We start from the raw sequence: 23,949 nt of genomic DNA, 5'->3' as shown, positions 1-23,949 counted from the left end.
GACAAAGAAACCTTTTCAATTTATTTATGCAGTGCATTCACAATTATTTTTGTTCATTTTTTAAAGATGTCCAGTTCAATCACAATTCCTTTATCCACTCATAGGTTCCCCCGCAACTGTCAGGATTCATGGCGAGGAATGAACAGAATGCAGGACACAGAATGTAGACTCACAGAAACTGGAGGTGGAGTAATAAAAGGCTTTATCTGGAAAAAAAACTGGCACAGATTCAGAACACAGGAAATCAGTCAGCATGGTGGAGGTAATAGGTGGACGTGAGGCTGAGGCGAGGTCAAAGCAAACTGTTTTCAGTGGCACAGAGTAACAGTGTTGTCAGGACTGAAGCAGAATCAGAGTCAAAAAACAAGCACAGTTCAAAAAAAGCACAGTGAGTCCAAGTACAAAGGCTGAGGCAAAACGCAGGGTGTAACGCAAAGCAAGGTCTTACACAGTTGAGCAAACGGTCAGGAGTAAAACAAGGCTGGAACGCAGACAAGGTTAAATGAACTGGCAACAATCAGAGAAACATGCAAGGTTTAAATGACAGGGTGTGATTAAGGAAAGTGAAAAGAGGTGTGTGAGAAAGTTCAGGAAGGAGACAAAGCTGAGGAAAGCAGGAGCAAGAGAGTGTAGTAAAACAAACACTAAGCAGACAGAAACAAAGGCATGGAAGAAAGAGACAAAGATGAAGCGAACATGTGCAAGAGAGTGCAGTTAATTAAACACTACACAGATAGGAATAAAGTGGAAGGTGAGTCCCAAACATAATGCAAAAAAATCTACACATGGAAGAAGCAAAGAAACAAAACCAGGAAAACAAAGGTGAGAACTTAAGAGTGATCAACAAGAGAATTAAAGGCTGGGGCTGAAACTAGAACACAACTAAGATGTGGCAAACAGAAATTACAAGCAATGACTACAGTGGTAAAAATGCAAAATGAAACCAGTGACTAAAGTAATGCTAAGATGAAAATCAAAGACAGGGTACCGAGACTGGGGACTTGGACACAAACAAAAACCAAGATGAAAACCCAGAGATGGGGCAGATCACGTCATCTGTGAACCTTGCTCAAGAGCATCTCAGCTGCAGCACTAAGTGAGGGCCCAGTGTTTCATGTTGTTTTTACATGAAAATTCAGTAAGGTATATCTTATATATTATCTTCCAATTCTAAGGTGGAACTATGCCAGTATACAAAGGTACATCTAAATATCTAAAAAGGAAGAGTAAAATAGGAGAGTAGAAAAGAGTAGAGTAGAGCCACTTAGGTGTCTGGTCTTGAGAACCAGGGATGGTAGGTTAAAAAAGCTTTTTTTATCCCATGGGAATTCTCCCTACCCACCCAAGCAGCTCAAGAAAAAGGTATATATAATATAATAAGTAATAAGACATAAAAAGGATAAGACATCACAGGAGAAAATTGTTATCAAACACAAAGGAACCAACTATTTTGTAAGCTACGATGAACGTTGCTAAGGCCGGCTAGATAAGCTAACGTATACAGTGGTCCCTCGCTATATTGCGGTTCACCTTTCGTGGCCTCACAGTTTTGCGGATTTTTTTTTTGTGCAATTTTGCATGCTTCTTATTTTTTTTTTTTAACAGCACATTGTGTTCTGCATCCTTATCAGGCAGGCCGGTCGCGGCACCGGTCGGCATCACTGCGATTGCTCTCACTGCCTCCGATGCGCTTACTGAGTCTGTGGGCTCGGTAAACGCCACAGCGGGCCACTCACACCGCCCCCATGAACCCTCGAGTACCCAAGTGAGTGTGTAGAGCTGGTCCAGTGTGCCGCGACCAAGACGAAAACCACACTGTTCCTCCTGAATCCGAGGTTCGAATATCAGTCGAATTCTCCTCTCCAGTACTCTGGAATAGACCTTACTGGGGAGGCTGAGGAGTGTGATCCCCCTGTAGTTGGAACACACCTTCCGGTCCCCCTTCTTAAACAGAAGGACCACCACCCTGGTCTGCCAATCCAGAGGCACTGTCCCCGACCACCACGTGATGTTGCAGAGGCGTGTCAGCTAAGACAGTCCCACAACATCCAGAGACTTAAGGTACTCAGGATTGATTTCATCCACCCCAGGAGCCTTACCACCGAGAAGCTTTCTAACCACCTCGGTGACTTCGGCCTGTGTAATGGATGAGTCTGCCTCTGAGTCCCCAGCCTCTGCTTCCTCTTCAGAAGATGTGACGATGGGATTGAGGAGATCGTCGAAGTATTCCTTTCACCGCCCGACAACATCCCCAGTCAGGGTCAACAGCTCCCACCCACACCGTAGACAATGCTGGTGGAGAGCTACCTCTGCCTCCTGAGGCACTGGACGGTTTGCCAGAACGTCTTCGAGGCCGACCGACCGTCCTCCTCCATGGCCTCCCTGAACTCATCCTAGACCTGAGTTTTTGCCTCTGTGAATGCATGGGCTGTGGCACGCTTGGCCTGCTGGTACCTGTCAGCTGCCTCCGGGGTCCCACCTGCCAACAAAGACAAGTAGGACTCCTTCTTCAACTTGACGGCATCCCTAACTTCCGGCATCCACCACCGGGTTCGGGGATTGCTGCCGCAACAGGCACCAGAAACCTTGTGACCACAGCTACGAGCGGCCACATCGACAATGGAGGTGGAGAACATGGTCCACTCGGACTCGATGTCTCCAACCTCCCCCGGGATCTGGGAGAAGCTCTCCCGGAGGTGGGAGTTGAAGACCTCGCTGACAGAGGTTTCCGCCAGTTGTTCCCAGCAGACCCTCACGATACATTTGGGCCTGCCAGGTCCGACCAGCTTACTCCCCTCCCAGCGGATCCAACTCACCACCAGGTGGTGATCGGTTGACAGACACATGGCCGAAGGTCAGATGATATGACTACAAAGTCGATCATCGACCTCTGGCTCAGGGTGTCCTGGTGCCATGTGCACTTATGACACCCTTGTGCTCGAACATGGTGTTTGTGATGGAGAAACTGTGACTAGTACAGAAGTCCAACGACTGAACACCACTCAGGTTCAGATCAGGGAGGCCGTGCTTCCCGATCACCCCCCCTACAGGTCTCACTGTTGCCTCCCACGTGGGCGTTGAAATCCCCCAGGAGTACAATGGAGTCCCCAGTCGGAGCGCTATCTAGTACCCCTCCCATGGACTCCAAGAAGGTTGGGTACTCTGCACTGCCGCTCGACCCGTAGGCTGAGACAACAGTGAGAGATCTGTCCCCGACCCGAAGGCGTAGGGACGTGACCCTCTCGTTCACCGGAGTGAACTACAACACATGGCGACTGAGCTTGGGAACAATAAGCAATGCAACCCCAGCTCTCCGCCTCTCCCCGTGGGCAACGTCAGAAAACTGGAGCATCCACTTCCTCTCCAGGAGTTGGGTACGAGAGCTCAAGCTGTGCGTGGAGGTGAGCCTGACTATCTCTAGTCAGTAGCTACCTATAATAATAGCTATAATAATTGTAAAAAATAACGCTGACTACTTTGGGGATTTCGCCTATTGCAGGTTATTTTTAGAATGTAACTCCCGCGATAAACGAGGGACCACTGCATTTTTTAAATCAGTATTGTTGACTTTTCCCTAAATGTCTCAATATGTCTCAGTGGGCTTCTTGTTGTCCACAACAAACAAAGTATTTTTATATTGTATTTAATACAATATGAAATGCAGCTTCATATATATATATATATATATATATATATATATATATATATATATATATATATATATATATATATATATATATATACACACACACACACACACACACACACACATACACACAGAGCGGGTAAAATAAGTAATCACGTCACCATTTTTCTCTGTAAATACACATACACTTCTAAAGGTGCTATTGACATGAAATTTTCACCAAATATCAGTAACAACTCAAGTAATCCACACATACAAAGAAATGAAACCATAGAAGTCCATAAATTATGTGTGAAGTTATGTGTGAAGTAATGTGAAATGAGACAAGATGAGTATTGAACGCCTGAAGAAAGAGAGACCAAGACACCAGGTGAAATCTATCAGTAATTAGAAAGTAATCCTGCCCCTTGTCCATGCAAATTATCAGCTAGTTCAGTCCCAACTGATGCTCTATAAAAATGTGTCTCATTACCAAGGTGTTACACAAGAAATGTCTCATGATGGGTTAAAGCAAAGAGCTCTGTCAAGATATTTGCAACCTTACTGTTGCAATTCATACTGATGGCATTTGTTACATTAGGATTCATTCCAGTGAACACTGTTGAGACCATAATCTGGAAGTGGAAGGACATCATTTCACCATAAACCAGCCACAGCCAAGTGCTCCTCACAAGATTTCTGACAGAAGACCGAAAATAATTATTAGAAGAGTTGTCCAAGAGCCAAGGACCGCTTCAGAAAGAACTGGAATTATCAAGCACAATTTTTTTCACAGAAAACAATAAGTAAGAAACTCAACTGACATGGCCTGTATGCTCACCACACAAGACTCCTTTGCTGAAGAAAAAGCATGTTGATTTGCATGTGGGGTGTCTGCTTTATGAAATAAACAACATGTGAGTGAAAATATTTCAGTACTAAGGAAACAGGCCAAACCCAGAAAAAACAAACAAGCAAAAAAAAAAAAACAGCAGTATAGTTGAAAGCTTTTGTGTAACTTATGAAAGCAGAAGGCTGGACTGAAATCTCTTACAACCAACATCAATTGACAGAAATGGGCTTACGTTCCCACTTCAAAGGAGAGGACGTTGCCCCTGGGGCACAGGTCTGGGTCTACAGCCTACAATGGAAAAAGGGACTGCTCCCCAAGCTGATGAGCCAGTGGATTGGCCCTTGCACTGTGCTTGAGAGACTGTTAGGTGTTGTCTACCGAGTACTGCTAATCAAGGCGAGCACCTTATCATCCCTGGTCCCAGCCAATGGGGAAATCAGGGGCTTGGAACCAGTCCCACACCCCTGCACCACCACCAAAAACCCCTAGAGGACCCCGACTTGTTCACTTTATATTAACAGTCTTTGCATAATGTCGACTTTCCCAACATCTCACAGACTTTGTTGTGGACAAGTGTTGCTGGGGACAGGTAACCACCTAGAGGGGGACTGTGTAGTGTGTTGGGGCCGTGAAAAATGGTTTTCCCAGCATGCATTGGTTTGCACACAGGAAAATTTACTCTGCTGGGATAGCATTTGATCCCAGTGTAAATAGAGTAAAAAACACTATCATGGAGTGAATCGGCTCAACATTTGTTGCAGACTGAACGGTCCATCCCCTAAACATTGGTCTGCCCTGCCTCCACTGTGCATGTGTCATGCTGGAGCACAGCTGCCCGTCTGACACAGTCTCTCCACCCAAAGCGATCAAATGGATTAATGGGATTATTACCCATCAGATGACAAGGTAAACTTCTTGAATCATTCTAAAGTCAGTTTTAAGCAGAAACAAGACCATTTTAAGCAGAAACGAGGCTTTACGGTGATGCATTGAAATGTCCGATGCATAGTGACCGCATCAGCGAACAGCTTGTGCAACCGCACCACTCTGATCACTTCCTCCATCTGTTATTATGGAATAATGCTGAATTTATACGAACAGGATTGCTATACAAAAGCTTCAGATATCTGTCGCTGAGATAGATGATGACTGGAGTGCAGTTTGAAGCAGAAAGGAGGTGATTATCAGTGAACCATGGCTGATGACGTATGCGCAGTGACGTAAGCAGAGATGTAAAACTCCGGCTTCAGAAAGTAAAAGTCCAGCCACATATTTGTTCCATCTTCCTAATAAACCAGCTGATAGTAATTATTTCAGCTCTTCAGGCAGGTGGATGAGCTAATTATTGAGATCACCTGTTTTTGGCGCACATTTAGAAGTAACACATAGTAGGGTTTTTACTTTCTGAAGCTGGAGTTTTACATTTCTGGACGTAAGGCCTAATGGAGGACCGTTTGGTCTGCGACACCATCTGTTCAATGCAAGTGGTTTTACTACAATAAGAGGTGATTTTACACTGTTTTGAGTTGATTTAACTCTGTGATAGAGTTTAATTACTCTATTTTGACTGGGATCAAATGTTATCCCAGCAGAGTAAATTTTACTCAGCAAAATTTCCTGTGTATGTTTTCTGATAAAAACTACTAGTTAATGCTGCTTCTCAGTAGTTATGTGGTTTACAATGTTATTTTACAGCCATAATCATGAAAATTCAGTAAGGTATGTCTTCTATAATATATTCCAATTCTAAAGTACAACTTTACTAGGGTGTACTAAGGTATATCTAAATATTAAAAAAAGGAGTACAATAGAGTAGAGTAGAGCTGATGCTGCGTTTGAATGTCATTGGGCCAAGCGCAATTTATGGAAGATTGTTTGCAAAATAAATAAAAAATAAAAAAATAACCCATGTTGTTTTCTTGGTGAGGCTGAGAACTTTTCAGTCTACCCTCATACATCATTAAACCAAACATTTCCCAGAAAACCCACAAGTCCAAATGCCACTGTACTGATGTCAACTGGCAGAGATGCATGTACTTACTGAGGTGAGGTCAGGCCTGAAAGAGAAAGTGTTAGCCTGCCAGGTCAGGTCCAAATGAGGCCCAGGTTCTGGTTCATTGTCCTTGTGAGGTGAAGGTGATAATCAGTGTGTCATTATGACTTATAAAGCAGAAATGTATCAGAGGCAATGGTCATTTGGCAAATTCTCTTGTCAGCCTTTCACCACAGCAGCCTGATTGAAGTCAGTGTAAATTAAACCTGACGGAGCAATAAAGTCACACACAGTTACCTCTTGAGGTCATTTTCTGCAGGCAATCTAAAGTTGTGTCTCAGCTGCTGCACAGCTCAATGCGACTGCACTATAACTTTGAATCATGACAAATAACGTGTTGTTTCATGGTTGGTTTTTTGTTGTTGTTGTTATATAAAACAATCAGAATCTGAACAAAAGGTACCATTGATCCTACCTGGTATATGTAAAGTATTTAGGTTGTCAGTGGATTTTTGGTGCAAGAGTTTTCAGTCCAACCTTTCTTAACCCCCTTTTTCTGGCTTTGGCCTGTTTCCTCAGTACTGAAATATTTTTCACTCCCATGGTGCTTATTTCATAAAGCAAACACTTTACATGCAAAACTGTTGTTTTCTAGTCATCAGCCTGATTCTCACAATGATTCAGAGAGAGAGATTTTTCATTTGCTATATTTGATACATTTTATATTCCTGTTGCTCCTCAGGTTAGTCTATTAAACACACAATAAAAACAACAGATAATTGTCTCCATTGCATATAGGAAAATTTGACCCAGAATGCAATGCATTGTCAATTTAAAATAAGATAATGTTAAATAAACTTTTTTGATCACACAAAATCATGTATTGCAGCAGCACAAAGTTGTACAGTAGTAACGAATAAAGAAGAAAAAAAATTCACATTAAAGAAAGGTAACTAAAGTATATAAAGTGCATAAAGTATGATGCCATGAAAAATCCAGTGTTTTCCTGCAGCTGAACCTCCAGTCCCATTCACATTCTGATTTTTGTGTGTGTGTGTGTGTGTGTGTGTGTGTGTGTGTGTGTGTGTGTGTGTGTGTGTGTGTGTGTGTGTGTGTGTGTGTGTACAAGACACATGTAAAAACTTTCCAAGCTTTCCAAAAGTACCAATTTTGTTGAGGTTTTTTTGGGGGGGGTTGATGGTCTAGTGATTAAGGTGTTGGGCTTGAGACCAGAAGATCCTTGGTTCAAATCCCAGCCTGACTGGAAAAACACTAACTGTTGCTCCCGGTGTGTAGTGAGCACCTTGTATGGCAGCACCCTCACATCGGGGTGAATGTGAGGCATTATTTGTAAAACGCTTTGAGCGTCTGATGTAGATGGAAAAGTACTATATAAATGCAGTCCATTTACCTTTTTTTTTTTTTTTTTTTGGTTGGTGGGTGTACCAGGGACCCAGTAGCCCATGGCCAAGGTTAACATTTTGACTAAAGTTTTATTTATAGGGAATATTTAGAATAACTATTTGGAAAAACGGGCTACTGATAGACCTTTTGTGCAACATATATTTACTATATTTCATAAATTACTGTGAAGCACCACTCAACAAAAATATAAACGCAACACTTTTGGTTTTGCTCCCATTTTGTATGAGATGAACTCAAAGATCTAAAACTTTTTCCACATACACAATATCACCATTTCCCTCAAATATTGTTCACAAACCAGTATAAATCTGTGATACTGAGCACTTCACCTTTGCTGAGATAATCCATCCCACCTCACAGGTGTGCCATATCAAGATGCTGATTAGACACCATGATTAGTGCACAGGTGTGCCTTAGACTGCCCACAATAAAAGGCCACTCTGAAAGGTGCAGTTTTGTTTTATTGGGGGGCGGGGGGATACCAGTCAGTATCTGGTGTGACCACCATTTGCCTCATGCAGTGCAACACATCTCCTTCGCATAGAGTTGATCAGGTTGTCAATTGTGGCCTGTGGAATGTTGGTCCACTCCTCTTCAATGGCTGTGCGAAGTTGCTGGATATTGCCAGGAACTGGTACACGCTGTCTTATATGCCGGTCCAGAGCATCCCAAACATGCTCAATGGGTGACATGTCCGGTGAGTATGCCGGCCATGCAAGAACTGGGACATTTTCAGCTTCCAAGAATTGTGTACAGATCCTTGCAACATGGGGCCGTGCATTATCCTGCTGCAACATGAGGTGATGTTCTTGCACAACAATGTGCCTCAGGATCTCGTCACGGTATCTCTGTGCATTCAAAATACCATCAATAAAATGCACCTGTGTTCTTCGTCCATAACAGACGCCTGCCCATACCATAACCCCACCGCCACCATGGGCCACTCGATCCACAACATTGACATCAGAAAACCGCTCACTCACATGACGCCACACATGCTGTCTGCCATCTGCCCTGAACAGTGTGAACCGGGATTCATCTGTGAAGAGAACACCTCTCGAACGTGCCAAACGCCAGCGAATGTGAGCATTTGCCCACTCAAGTCGGTTACGACGACGAACTGGAGTCAGGTCGAGACCCCGATGAGGATGACAAGCATGCAGATGAGCTTCCCTGAGATGGTTTCTGACAGTTTGTGCAGAAATTCTTTGCTTATGCAAACCGATTGTTTCAGCAGCTGTCCGAGTGGCTTGTCTCAGATGATATTGGAGGTGAACATGCTGGATGTGGAGGTCCTGGGCTGGTGTGGTTACACGTGGTCTGCGGTTGTGAGGCTGGTTGGATGTACTGCCAAATTCTCTGAAACGCCTTTGGAGACGGCTTATGGTAGAGAAATGAACATTCAATACACAAGCAACAGCTCTGGTTGACATTCCTGCTGTCAGCATGCCAACTGCACGCTCCCTCAAATCTTGCGACATCTGTGGCATTGTGCTGTGTGATAAAACTGCACCTTTCAGAGTGGCCTTTCATTATGGGCCGTCTAAGGCACACCTGTGCACTAATCATGGTGTCTAATCAGCATCTTGATATGGCACACCTGTGAGGTGGGATGGATTATCTCAGCAAAGGTGAAGTGCTCAGTATCACAGATTTATACTGGTTTGTGAACAGTATTTGAGGGAAATGGTGATATTGTGTATGTGGAAAAAGTTTTAGATCTTTGAGATCATCTCATACAAAATGGGAGCAAAACCAAAAGTGTTGCATTTATATTTTTGTTGAGTGTAGAATGTGTTTGAGCTCTGTAAAGAAATCTGTGGCTTCACTTCAGGCCAACAGTCTACAGGCACTCGACACACCAAGGTATTGCCTAATCTGAACATCCACAACAGTCTGCTATAAAACTATATTTTCATTAAAATATTACCGAACACTCAACACCCCTTGTTTTTGTCAGTCAACACCAAAATTACTCAGAAGTCTATTAGATTACACTTAACATGTATTGTGGTCATATTTAAAGACTTTCTTCCATCCTGAATTTGCACTTATACTTGGTTTTCTGGCAAGACATGGTAAGAAAAAAATGGGTTTGTGACTTTTTTAATCTAACTTATAGCTTCACTAATATCTAATTTGTAATTGGAAATTGGTGAAAGAATGTGAGACATTTAAATCCCTGGAAGCTGATTGCTTTGTGCTGCTACAGGATCAACTCAGATGCAAATCGGCTCCCGTGTGGATTGGTATCTTTGCAGAGGCAGTTTAATCAGTTTGAACTATGGAGTCAATGCACAACTTTGGACTCTTACATAATAAATCAGGGTACAAGTGTAATAGAGCTGCAGTTGAAGAGCAGGAAGGAACAGGCGATTTATCAAAAAGTTGTTTTCAGAAGCAAGCTATGATGCATCTTTTCCTGTTAGCATTTCCATTTCCAGAGGTGTTAAATAATACGCGTGGATGTATATGGAGAGAGGAAGAAAAAGTATATGTCCTGCGTGCTATGAAAGTTATTCCATTTGACCATTTTCTGAACCTGCATTCCAGATAAGGATTGCAGATGGTTGGAGGTTGTCCCATTGACCATTGGGCAAAAGGCAAGGAACACCCAAATAAGACTCCCAGTCTAACATAAAGGCTGGCACACATGTGACAAACATTCACATGCTTACTCACACCGACGATCAATTAACAGTCACCAATTCATTGAACTTGCATGTCTATGGAAGTGGGATGAAGCCGGAGTACCTGCAGGGATCCTACACAAGGACAGGGAGAACTTGCAAACTTCACACAATAACAAGCAACAGTGGTAACTAGTAAGACACCATGCTGCCCATAGAGAATATTATTCAAGAGCACAGTCTTTCAGATTGAGAGCATGATTTATTGTTTTCACATTTACATTTCATAATGGTTTCCCTCATAACTCTGCCCTTCCTTTTGAATATATCACTCTTGCTCTGTGCTTGTTCTCAGACTGTGTGACTGCACTCAGATATATTGTTACTTATGTATATGTTTTGATCTCCAGCTCACTTCTATTCTCACATTCACACTGCTTTTGTGCCACTGCCGAATTTATCATTGTGAATTTATGCATGGTCCATGGATTTTTTTTGTGCATCAACCCTCTCAGAATTCAACAATTAACAGGACACCATACAATAGTGTTCAGAATAACAGTAGTGCTATGTGACTAAAAAGATTAATCCAGGTTTTGAGTATATTTCTTATTGTTACATGGGAAACAAGGTACCAGTAGATTCAGTAGAGTCTCACAAATCCAACAAGACCAAGCATTCATGATATGCACACTCGTAAGGCTATGAAATTGTTCTATTAGTAAAAACAAGTAGAAGAGGGGATGTTCACAATAATAGTACAATAATATAATAATACAATAATAGTAGTGTGGCATTCAGTCAGTGAAATTCAAAATTCGTCAATTTTGTGGAACTAACAGGTGTGAATCAGGTGTCCCCTATTTAAGGATGAAGCCAGCAGCTGTTGAACATGCTTTTCTCTTTGAAAGCCTGAGGAAAATTGGACGTTCAAGACATTGTTCAGAAGAACAGCATAGTTTGATTAAAAAGTTGATTGGAGAGGGGAAAATTTATACGCAGGTGCAAAAAATGATAGGCTGTTCATCTACAATGATCTCCAATGCTTTAAAATGGACAAAAAAACAGAGATGCGTGGAAGAAAAAGGAAAACAACCATCAACATGGATAGAAGAATAACCAGAATGGCAAAGGCTCGCCCATTGACCAGTCCAGGATGATCAAAGACAGTCTGGAGTTACCTGTAAGTGCTGTGACAGTTAGAAGCTAATTTATGTGCAAGAATCCCCCGCAAAGTCCCTCTGTTAAATAAAAGACATGTGCAGAAGAGGTTACAATTTGCCAAAGAACACATCAACTGGCCTAAAGAGAAATGGAGGAATATTTTGTGGACTGATGACAGTAAAATTGTTCTTTTTGGGTCCAAGGGCCGCAGACAGTTTGTGAGACTACCCCCAAACTCTGAATTCAAGCCACAGTTCACAGTGAAGACAGTGAAGCATGGTGGTGCAAGCATCATGATATGGGCATGTTTCTCCTACTATGGTGTTGGGCCTATATATCGCATAACAGGTATCATGGATCAGTTTGGATATGCCAAAATACTTGAAGAGGTCATGTTGCCTTATGCTGAAGAGGACATGCCCTTGAAATGGGTGTTTCAACAAGACAATGATCCCAAGCACACTAGTAAGCAAACAAAATCTTGGTTCCAAACCAACAAAATTAATGTTTTGGAGTGGCCTGCCCAATCCCCAGACCTAAATCCAATTGAGAACTTGTGGGGTGACATCAAAAAAGCTGTTTGTGAAGCAAAACCAAGAAATGTGAATGAATTGTGGAATGCTGTTAAAGAATCTTGGAGTGGAATAACAGCTGAAAGGTGCCACAAGTTGGTTGACTCCATGCCTCGCAGATGTGAAGAAATCATGCAAAACTGTGGTTATACAACTAAATACTAGTTTAGTGATTCACAGGATTGCTAAAAAAGCAGTTTGAACATAATAGTTTGGAGTTTGTAGCGTCAGTAGCAGATGCTGCTATTATTGTGAACACCCCCTTTTCTAGAAATAGATATATATATATATATATATATGTTATTAGGTTTATCTTTTAATTTAGTTGCAGGTTGAAAATCAGCTCGTTAAAGTCAGGAGCTGCGAATGTCCCATAGGGAAGGACAGATGCCACCACATGGCAGCCGTCTTGATCTGGGTTGAGAAGAACATCAGTCACACTGATGTGGAGTACCGGTGGACAAAACCTAAAGTCCATCGCTGTACTGTAATCGCTGTAAAGCAAGTGGCTGAAATGGCTCCATCAACAAGTATAGGTAACTTGCATGAAAATTGATATTCAAATCAGTTTTTGTGTAGTACAATGAAAATGTTTGACTTCCAGCTGGTGTCAAGCGACCATTGGTTGAAAAGGGCAAGGTATGGGCAGTGAAAGTCATCTCCAGCTGGAACTGTTTCGTTGGTATGGGATGGCTCCTGTCCCCTGAACCTGAGAAGGTGTAGTTGTGTGGTGTACCTATCATAGTGTTCATTTATTTGTTCGATTTGTGCATGTTTGTATGATCAATTTACAATATAGGCAATGCCTGTGAAGACCTTTGATGCGTTAATGGAGAGGTCGGAGTTCCATGAAGCGACCAACAAGGTGGACTGGGTGTTGTCCAACCTGGCCATCTCACCCACAGAGCTGCAAGTGATACAGAGGAGCACTGTGGGCCAGAACAACAACCCTTTATGGTGAGAAGCGTACATACATGCACTCTCCTGCAAGTTGGCATTCAAGCGAAATTATGTTTCTTCTGAATGTGTCGGATGCACAATGTATTAATTTGAAACAACTTTTTCAGAGAAAAACTGGCACCTGCACCTGATGTAAGTACACTGGTGGTTGTGGAGCTTTCATTTTGCTTACTATATTTGTCTCAGTTATCTCCTATTTTCTCTCAATTGGTTGAGCTGGATGTGGGCACATAACACTTACTAGTATCTGTACCTGTGTATTTACTTCTATCTTATACTGTGGCACAGTATAACGTGTGAATTGTGAAATTCGAGTCAATACCTTTCAGGGACTGGTCAAAGACAACTTACATGTATCTTGTCACCACCAAAGCACTTTATGTAGACATAGAAATACACCTCTGTAGAAAATGTATAGTGTTTGTGGTCGAGTGCCAAGAATGACAAGTTCTATCCTACTGTTAACACTCTTTGTACATAATAATAGGTTTTTATTCTTCTAGGGTCTTCTTCATTGTACTGCAAATGCCGCATCACCGCAAGCAATTTTGGTTTGGTCCTGGCAGCGATAAAGAGAAAGTCTTTCCCGCCCTCACTGTTCAAGACGCTTCTTGGCCAGTACTCCACAGTTGGTTCTAAGGTATGTCTAAATGTATGTAAAAGTATGACATAAATACGTGTATCTTCATTCATACATTCATGTTTCAGGCCTGTGATTGGGGTTCCAGTCATGAAGTCAGAGCCAAGGAGCTGTACAGCCAGGAAACAGGTCGACCCGTACAGGACACTGGGGTGTTTCTGTCTCTGACTGGAATGCTTGGGGGTTCTCCAGATGGTCATATCTCTGATGACGTGATCATCAAAGTGTCCCTGGAAGTTCCGCTCAGAGACAGTGTTAAAGGCAACGGAAGACAGTGGGTTCTTCCTGGAGCTGGATGAGGTCACTGAGGCTCTGAGGATCAAAAAGACCCGCAACTACTACCACCAGATCCAGGGCAACTTACACATCAGTGGTGCAAGCAGATGTGACCTGGCAGTGTGGACACTGCAGGATTTTGTTATTTGCCCTCTGATGAATGATCCAACATGGGTAACAAACCTGGAGGCTCTGGAAGCCTTTTACAAAGCTGTTTTTTTGCCCAAAATATTGTCAAGTTTGTAGTCATGACTATAATAGCTTTGAGTTATATCTTTGTCTGGGTGGATAATGCCCCAAATTAAATGTACCATTACTTTCTATTCCAAAAGTTGCCATCCCAGAAATCACTTCACGTACGTTAAAAAGTTTTACCCACCCCACCTCCCCCATCGCCAACTCAAATCCTCTCCACTCCTTGTACATGTACACAGTTCTTGATGCAAGTGCTTTGAAGTTGGGGAATGTTTATTTTTTTCAATTTTCTTAAAGTTTGAAAGTACACATGCTTGTCATGTAAATTGTTCTGTTTATGTACATCATCTGAACACATTAAAACCGTTTGATTTCACGCAGTATTGGAGTTTGGAGATTCGTGAGGCACACACACACTTTCAAAATTTTGTTGGCCAACTTTTTATACTGATATGGAATGTGGGCCAAGATTGAGAACACTCTGAGTCTCTGGATTGACCTTTCTACATGAATCCGGGCAGACTATATCTTGCAGTTTTTAATCGCTTCTTCTTTTGTGAATTCTCCATTGACAAGGAAGGCTGGGATGTTGAGAGACACTCCTTGGGGTAAGATGTCATGAATCGTAAAGCCTTTGTCAGCCAGAACCATATACGATATGAGCTGCTTGAGGATGCCACAGTCGGCTGTAATGATCTTGTCTGATGCGCTGCCACCATACAGATCACTGGCATAAGTTATCACTCCATTGGGGGCAACCCCAATGAGAGATTTCAATGTGTTGCGACCCTTGTATTGGCTGTAGAGATGGCACTGTGTGTCCAGTTTCTCTGTGTTGCACACGCTCACTTCCATACAGTCCAGCACTATGCGACAGTTGGGAAATGGCTTGAAGCATTCAGGCATGCAACAAACAAAGTGTCAAACAGAGCGCTCACAATTGTGTTGAACACATTTGTGACAGTGGCAGTGTTGGGAAGGTGTCGTAGCACGGACCCACAACAGCGGGCGCAAAGGAACGGACAATGAATAAGCCAATAAGTAACAATTTAATGTTGTGACAACACACAACTAAACACACAAGATATGAAAAGACAATTAACACCAGGTGACGTGTGGGCAGGCTCGAAGATAGAAGACCCCTGACGAGAGATGAGCCGCGTCCCACACGGCTTCCACCACCAACGGCCTGAAGAACACCGGAGCCGCCAAGTCCCGAGTCCGCAGGTGGCCTCTGTCTTCGGCTGTCGACCCTGGTACTGCTGGCAGAAAACAAAGACAGGATGGATGAGTGTGAATTCGCACACTCAGAAATCCCACAGTCTGTACACAATGAGGAGGGAGAACCTCCACCTCCAGCAACAATTTCACCCGTGCAGCTCCTGTTAGTCTCCTCCCTGGATGGACAGAGAAGGTTACCTCTTCGGTAGTCGATTTCTCGGCGGGGAGGTGGAGTTGCAGTCCGGATTATGTAGTGGTGTAAATGAGTGACAGCTGGTGTGATGAGTGACAGCTGTCACTTCTTCTGGGTCTGGCGCCCTCTCGTGCTTGGAGCCCGCACTCCAAGCAGGGCGCCCTCTGGTGGTGGTGGGCCAGCAGTACCTCCTCTTCAGCGGCCCACATAACAGGCAGTGCTGCAGTTAAAGCGAGTCCCCAGGTTGATGTTTCCCAGGTTCAGCCGCAGCTTCATCAGCATGAGAAGAACCTGGTCAATGAAAGGCAGCATCTGGACTGACCAGTCATTGTGGTACTGCAGTTCAAATCTGGAGAGCAGCTGTTCCAAAAAAAAAAAAACGGTGGCGCTGTCTGGCAGTCCGGTGAAGTACTGCACCTTTTCTGGGCTGTCCTTGATCTGGCTGAACGAGAAGATCTGCTTTTGCCGTTCCAGTTCCTTCTTGAGCCACTCATTCTCCTTCTTTAACATATTGGTCTCAAAGTCTGCAACACTCAGAGGTTCACACACAACTCTAGGAACTTCAGACGCAGCATCAGTGAGCATGTTGAGCGCGTCTCCAGCTCCATCTTCCTCCATGATGAGTGCTTTGCGTTTCACACATGATGAACGACGAGGTTGATCTGGAAAATTGAACACCTTGGACTGGTTCCATGCAAATCTTGATGGCCCTGCGGCTTTTCCATCAGGGAAGTGCCAACTGCAAATTTGTGTGTTACAGGCTGGCTGGAAATCTTTGCGACTGTGAAGAACAAAATTTGTTAATATATATCAAATGTATATACAAATTAATAAAGATTAAAGAATGTATCAATCTTAAGGTCACACAGTATAAAATGCTGACTAAATTTGTGGGCTATCAATAATTTATGAACAGAACAGGACTTTATGAAGAGTACAGTTAAGGAGACGTGCAGAATTTCAAGAAATGTTCCTTAGATATTACCGTATTTGTATTTGTGTTATATTGGGGCACTGAACAAAGCTCTATGTACACTATTGTTTATATTGGCTGTGTTTATTTATTCCTGAGAATTTCTCATGAGAAAAAATTTCTCAATATTTAGAGAAATTATTTGGGTGCGAATAAATAAACGCGTTTGAGAAATTCTTAAAAACTGATCCAGTATGATGTGCGGTAATTGATAGTTTCCTTGGTAACAGTTGAATGATGTCATCCATTGTCAGAAGAACAATTGTTATTATGACATCACAATTGCATATGTTCATTGTTTTCACTTTGACATCACAACAGATGAATAATTGAATGATATCATAATGGTTGACATGGAAATCTTATTTCTCAAAATTTTTCTCCAAGAAATTTCTTTGAGAAAAAAAATCCTCAAAATGTAAAAAAAAAAAAGAAAAAAAAAAAAAAAAAAGAGAAATTCTCAGGAATAAATAAACACATTTAAGAATTTCTCAAAATCAAAATCTTCATGTCACCAAGTGCAAAACACTGCATTGTTTGAAAACAAAACAAAACAAAAAAACAAGGCACACAATCGTGTTTTTCGGAAAGATTCACACCTCATCAGCTGGATCCATCTATTCCTCTGTTTCCCCAACCGGCAAATGATAAAATGATAAATCAGGAAAAGTTTCTAAACGATTCGCGCACAAAGGAACACAACAATGTGGCATATCGATCACGGGTGTTGGTTGCTCCCTGTGCAGTAGCCGAGTGCAGAAAGCTTGTTTGGACCCGGAAGTGTAAAACACGTGGTGCTGTGACGTCATGGCTTAACAACCGGATAGAGTGCCATATTGTTTGTATTTCTTTGTAATTGATGTAAATAAAGTCCGAAACATATTCAGTGGCAGCTTTACCATCAGAGAGCCTTGTCCACACTGCCACAAAAGACTCCAAGCTGTCATTGATGTTAAAGGGGGTAATGCACAGTATTAAGAACAGGGGTATGTAAACGTTTGAGCAGGTTCATTTGGGTAATTCTCTCGTCATTTTGCTTTAAAAAGAGGAAACAGTTGTTTGACAATACATGGCTTCACCCAACCACTAACCATGAGTGAAAGAAAAGTTTTTGTGTTGTCATTCATATTCTCTTCAAAATGGCCAAAAAAGCAAAAATAGCCAAGAGAAAGCTTCCAAATTATAGTAAATTTTGGAAAATTACACACGTTTGTCATATCCTACCCAAAATATATACATTTTTAAAATACAAACAAAACAACGTTTTTAGCACACTATCAGGCAACTTTATTTCTTTTTATAATGAAACCTTCTCACAACCAACCAATAAAAGTAACAATATAAAACATGTTAACTGGCAACCACACGTGAAACATAATACTAAATAAATTTTCAGGTCCCACAAAAAGGCCCCACATGATTGTAATATTTAAGTTAAGTACCACAGAGTTAAAAAAAAGATGAGAAATGTAATTAATCATATGAAAAGGTTAAATATATGGTACAAAACTGATCTTGTGATCTACAGAGAGGCCCCATATTAAAATAATGGGCCCAAACTGGTCCTGTGTTAAAGCAACTGGCAGCATGCACATTTGTAGTAAATTATACTCTTGGTGTATGCAAATAAAATGTAGTATAGTACAACAGATAGGCATCAACAAATATCACTCAATAAAGGACATACAGATCCCACAAAACAATAACCATATAACAAAATAAATTCCCTTTAATCTGCTAAATTTTGAAGCTGCACAAGAAGGCTCCCAAAAGGCCCTGGTACAAAAAAAAAAAAAAGAAAAAATCAGGGGGGTGAACATCAGCAATGTGTATCCAAACAATACAAAACACACAGCCCTTTAAAAAAAAAAAAAAAAAATACACACAAATGCCGCAAAACTGTAAAACAATAAAAAAAAAAAAAAATCTCCCAAAATATAAAATACACACAGCCCCCATTTTTAAAATACACACAAATCAACAACAACAACAAAATCTCCCAAAATATGCAAAAATTCAAGGCCCTGCCATGCTGGTCAAACCAGCTGGCAGCAGGCACATGCGCGTTATTCACCTTATGATATTTTTAAAGCAAACTTTCGCAAATTATAAAGGAGACACAGATGCCACAAAACTGATGATAAAACAAATGAAAAAAAAAAATTATGCCATGTTTTGAGGCACCACAGACAGGCCCCAAATAGGCTCTGGTATAAAAAATGGGGTGAACATCGATATTATGTCTATGAACCAACACCAGACTGACAAAGCACCATGCCTCATTAAATCCACCAAGAATGTAATAAAATCATTGGCTTTTGTCTGTCTGTATGTCAGCAGGATTACATCAAAACTACAGAGTGGATTTTGACAAAATTTTCACCACAGATAGATATTAGGCAGTGGTGGGCACAGCAAACCAAAAAAAATGATTTGATAACAGGTAATCAGCTATCTGAGAAGTTACTTTAATAAAGCTAAACCGATAAACCACCCAAACCCAAACAATGAGTCAGCACTTCTGTCTTTGTGCACCCTGCCCACTGCTGGAAGCTTCTGTTTATTACATGGCTTCCAGCATGTTTCTGTGAAGGCCCTCAGTTGTCCAGGTGGTTTCCATAGTAGAGATCTATGGCTTCCAGCAGCGAAGCAATTGAGAAAAGGAGTAAAGCTCAACTCTCTACTCAGTAACAGCGCTGCCGTGAGGTGGGGGTCTTGGAAAATAAAGCAGTGCTGACTTATGGTTTGATGTATAAATAAAATTAATACTGATAGAATAACTCCATTAATGTCAATTCTGTCATTTGTTGGCAGTTTCCTCGCTTGCGAGTCTATCTAGTTGTGAGTCTATCTGTAGCTAGATGCTGCCATGACTGATGCTGAATGCCTGCAAGGGAGAGCTGTTTCTTCAGCTGGTCCTTATAGCGCTTTTTGGGGGCCCCTTGGTTTTGTCTCCCTTCCTTGAGCTCACCAAAGAGAATTAATTTCGGCATGCGTGTATCATCCATCCTGGCTACGTGGCCTGCCCAACGAAGCTGTTGTTTGAGTATAATAGACTCCATGCTGGGCAGTTTGGCTCTGGTAAGGATGTCCTCATTTGAGACGTAGTCCTGCTACTTGATCCCGAAGATGTTTCGGAGACAACGCTGAAGAAAGCGTTTCAGTAATCTGATCTGCTGGCGATACAGAACCCAGGTTTCAGCTCCATACAGGAGGGTCTGGACCACAATGGCTCTGTAGACCTGCACTTTTGTGGAAAGGCACAGTGCATGATTCTGCCAGACTTTCTTTGAGAGTCGACAAAAAGAACTGCTGGCCTTGGCAAGGCGACTGTCTAGGTCCTTGGCAACAGATGTGTCGTTTGAGATAACACTACTGAGATACGTGAAGTGCTCTACTGCATTCAGGCTGGTACCCTCGATGTTGATTTGGGGTGGGGTATATGCTGTATGGGGGACCAGCTGATATAGCACTTCTGTCTTTCTCAGGCTGATGGTGAGGCCGAAGGCTCTTGCTGCTTCAGCAAAACAGTTGACAATGTGCTGCAAGGCTTGCTCCGTATGGGAGACGAGGGTGCAGTCATCTGCGAAGAGCAGCTCCATGATTAGCTGTTCTGTGATCTTAGTGTGGGACAGAAGGCGCCGCAAGTTAAACAGACTTCCGTCGGTTCTGAAGCGGATATAGATGCCGTCTGTCAAGTCTTCTTTGGCCTCACGAAGCATCATGCTGAAGAAGATGGAGAACAGAGTGGGCGCGAGGATGCAACCTTGTTTGATACCATTTGAGATGGGGAAGCTGCCGGACAGAGTCCCGTTGTACTTCACTTGTCCCATCTGGCCTTCATGCAGCTGGCGGATGATGGTGAGGAGCTTTGGAGGACAGCCAAGGCATGCAAGAATCTTCCACAAACCCTCACGACTGACCGTGTCAAAAGCCTTGGTTAGGTCTATGAAGGCTGCATAAAGGGCCATGTTCTGTTCTCTGCACTTCTCCTGGATCTGTCTCAGGACGAAGATCATGTCGGTGGTTCCCCTGTTGGCCCGAAATCCGCACTGACTCTCGGGAGTATTTTCATGATCTATGGTAGGGGTAAGCCTGTTGAGCAGCACTCGAGCCAAAATCTTACCTGCTATTGAGAGGAGAGTGATGCCCCGGTAATTAGAACAGTTGGACTTGTCGCCCTTGTTCTTGTACAGGGAGACAATGACCGCATCCCGAAGGTCATGTGGAACCATTTCCTTTTCCGAGCAACTGGAGAAGAGAATCTGAAGCTTGTCGAGGACTACCTCACCTCCATTTTGGTACACCTCTGCTGGGATGCCATCTATGCCAGGAGACTTCCCTGGATTCAGCCGCGTGGTGGCCTTTCGGATCTCTTCAAGTGTTGGGGGGTCATCAAGTTCCCATTTCACCTCCACCTGGGGAATCTTCTCGATTGCTGACTCTTGCACAGTGCGCTTGTCACTGAAGAGGTTTTCAAAGTGTTCTGACCAATGCTGCATAATGGTTTCCTTGTCCGTCAGAAGGGTGGAGCCATCTGAGGAGCGCAGGGGTGCATGCACTTGATGTGCTGGCCCATGGATGGTCTTAAGGGTTTCATAAAAGGAGCACATGTTGTTGTGTCTTTGTACAAAGTTAAAATATAACATATATTTTTTTAATGTTGAATAATGCACTAATTCTGAAGTTTTGTAACAAACACAGACAGATGCTAAAGGATTATGGGTAAAATGTGCCTCCGCTAACACTGATTGGTTGACTCATTCATTTTATGTAAACCAACACATTAATGTGAGGTGTGTCATCTGTTGGTGTTTACAGATAAATGTGTTTTTGTAAAATATGCCATTTTTTTGTAAAACAAAAAAGGCATTGTAATTAGATAACCATCTGATATAACTAGTGTCAAAATAAATAGAACACTGCCATGATCTACTGGTGCCCAGATGTTCAGTACTTAAGCTGGGCTTACACTGTGCGAGTTTTGGCCCTTTATCAGCCGATGTTTCACTCGTGTGAGAATTTTTTAGATGGCGCCGAGTTTCAGCTTAATCGCGCGTCCTGCATCGTGTAGTATACATGGAGTAACGAGTAACATTTAACCTCTCACAACCACCTCCTGATAGGCAATCATATGGTCAGATGAAAATCAAACCTGTTTGATATTCTGGTCGGCCGTCGTGAGGGTATCCTGCTGCTGAAGTGCGACAAGCGTCCAACCTCTTGCACTGTGCATGTGCAAACACAGATGCGGAATTAGAGAGAGCATAAACAGTGATCATCTCTTTGGGAGAGCAGCATCTGTTTCCCCCCCCCCCCCCTTTCTTCAACTCATGTAAAGTCTTGTATTTTTTTAAACTTTGATGTCTCCCATCATGAGTTTTTGTAAAAATAAGAAATGTAAATAAAGTTTGAAAAAAAAGCTTCTGGTTATGTTTTGCTTCTAGAAACACGAGTCCGACGTGTGATTTTTGAATGTACAATGTGTGTGATAACATGCACTCTGAACTTTTACACTGTGCGGTTTTGTCGTACAGTTTGAGCTGGAGCCGAGTACAATGATTGAAAATATTGTACAGTGTCTGCCCAGCTTTAGGGCGAATACTGCCATGAACACTACTGACCAGTAGATGGCAGTAGAGAAAAACCGTGAAAACCTGCCAAAAACAAAATTCCAGTAATCCGTGTCTGCTACGTTTAAGATGCATGCATATCTCTCTCTCTCTCTCTCTCTCTCTCTCTCTCTCTCTCTCTCTCTCTCTCTCTATATATATATATATATATATATATATATATATGAATGCAATGATTCCAATTGAGAATAATGGTGGAGAAACCTGAGCTTCTTCTGCCATTTTTACATAAAACAGACACAATAAGAACATTATAAACCCAGAGAATATATATTCACAAGAGTTTTAGGCACAATATACAGAGTTTAATTCTGTTGTCCATGTGGAGCCTGATCAGAGTGTCTCAAATGCATTTCTTCTGTCATGAATGTACTGAGATACCCATAATGCACTGGGCACAGCATCTCCACACTAAAACCTTCAAAATTAGTGCATGACTTTAAAACTAAAACATATATCTGATATTTTCACTTTAGAAAACTTCAGACGTGATGTTAATTTAAATAACTTGTCCGAAATTAGTTTGGTTAAAATTTTAACCATAAGTTAAAACTGTATTCGTCTGGATGACTTGGGTGATATTGCCAACATATCAGTATGGGGTCAAAAGAAATGATCTTTTTCTTTTTCTTTTCTGTAGCCAGTTCTCTTTTGCCTGCAGAGAACAGAGCGGTTTCTTTTAGAACAGGGGTGGCCAAGTTTGGTCCTCGATAACCCCATTCCTGACACTCTTAGTTGTCTCCCTGCTGTAACACACCTGAATCCAATAAAAGGCTCATTAAAAGTCTGCTAACAAGTCTTTCATTGGATTCAGGTGTGTTGGAGCAGGGAGACAACTAAGAGTGTCAGGAATGTGGCTCTCGAGGACCGAACTTGGCCACCCCTGTTTTAGAACTAGCTCTCCTCTTTTTACGGAGGATAGAACTGCACATCTACTACAACACATTTAACAGGTAGGTACTCGACTGATTTTAGATTTCATAAAAGTTTGTAACTGTTCAGCTTTGTTTACTACATCTGCAAAAAATACGTTAGCGGTCTAAAAATTATCTGACCAAAACTTATCAGAAGATAATTATTCTGATAATGGTTTTCAAAGTTATCTGAAAAGCTGATCCGATCATGAAAACATTATCTTTAATAATTAGCGGTTAGCAGATTAGTGGAACTGTGCCCACCACTGATATTAGGCCATAGAAGAACCCATTCAATTTTGGAGGTGATCTGGATCTGGATTTGGCCATGGAAGACACCATTAAATTTTGGAGGTGATCTGGATTCTGAATCAAGATTTTAATTTATTTACACTTTAAAGGATTACGGCGAAACTAATTCACAGATTCTTACCAAATTTACACCACAGATAGATATTAGGCCATGGGAGACCCCACTGAATTTCGGATGTGATCTGGATCAAGATTCACTCAATATGGTCTTTGAAGGATTACATCAAAACTGCTTCACAGATTCTCACTAAATTTGCACCACAGAAAGATATTATCTGTGGTGTAATATGATGCGATGATTTTTGGAGCTGATCCAGATTGGCAGATGTCAGAAATCCGTGATTGCTATTGTTGGAGATATGTTATCACT

General features: G+C 42.1%; 1 long non-coding RNA gene across 1 annotated transcript; it reads left to right on the top strand.

Annotated features, from left to right (window-relative positions):
• The first annotated feature begins 262 nt into the window (after window positions 1–262).
• Window positions 263–22,287, top strand: LOC117516506. Its single transcript, XR_004562434.1, has 3 exons — window positions 263–392; window positions 10,224–10,230; window positions 22,275–22,287. It is a non-coding gene; the product is annotated as an uncharacterized LOC117516506 (long non-coding RNA).
• The last annotated feature ends 1,662 nt before the right edge of the window (window positions 22,288–23,949 follow it).

This window comes from Thalassophryne amazonica, chromosome 9 (assembly GCF_902500255.1).
Source record: "Thalassophryne amazonica chromosome 9, fThaAma1.1, whole genome shotgun sequence".
In the NCBI taxonomy this organism is placed as follows: Eukaryota; Metazoa; Chordata; class Actinopteri; order Batrachoidiformes; family Batrachoididae; genus Thalassophryne; species Thalassophryne amazonica.
Note: the sequence above shows the minus strand (reverse complement) of the source record. Positions and strands in the feature narration are given on the sequence as shown.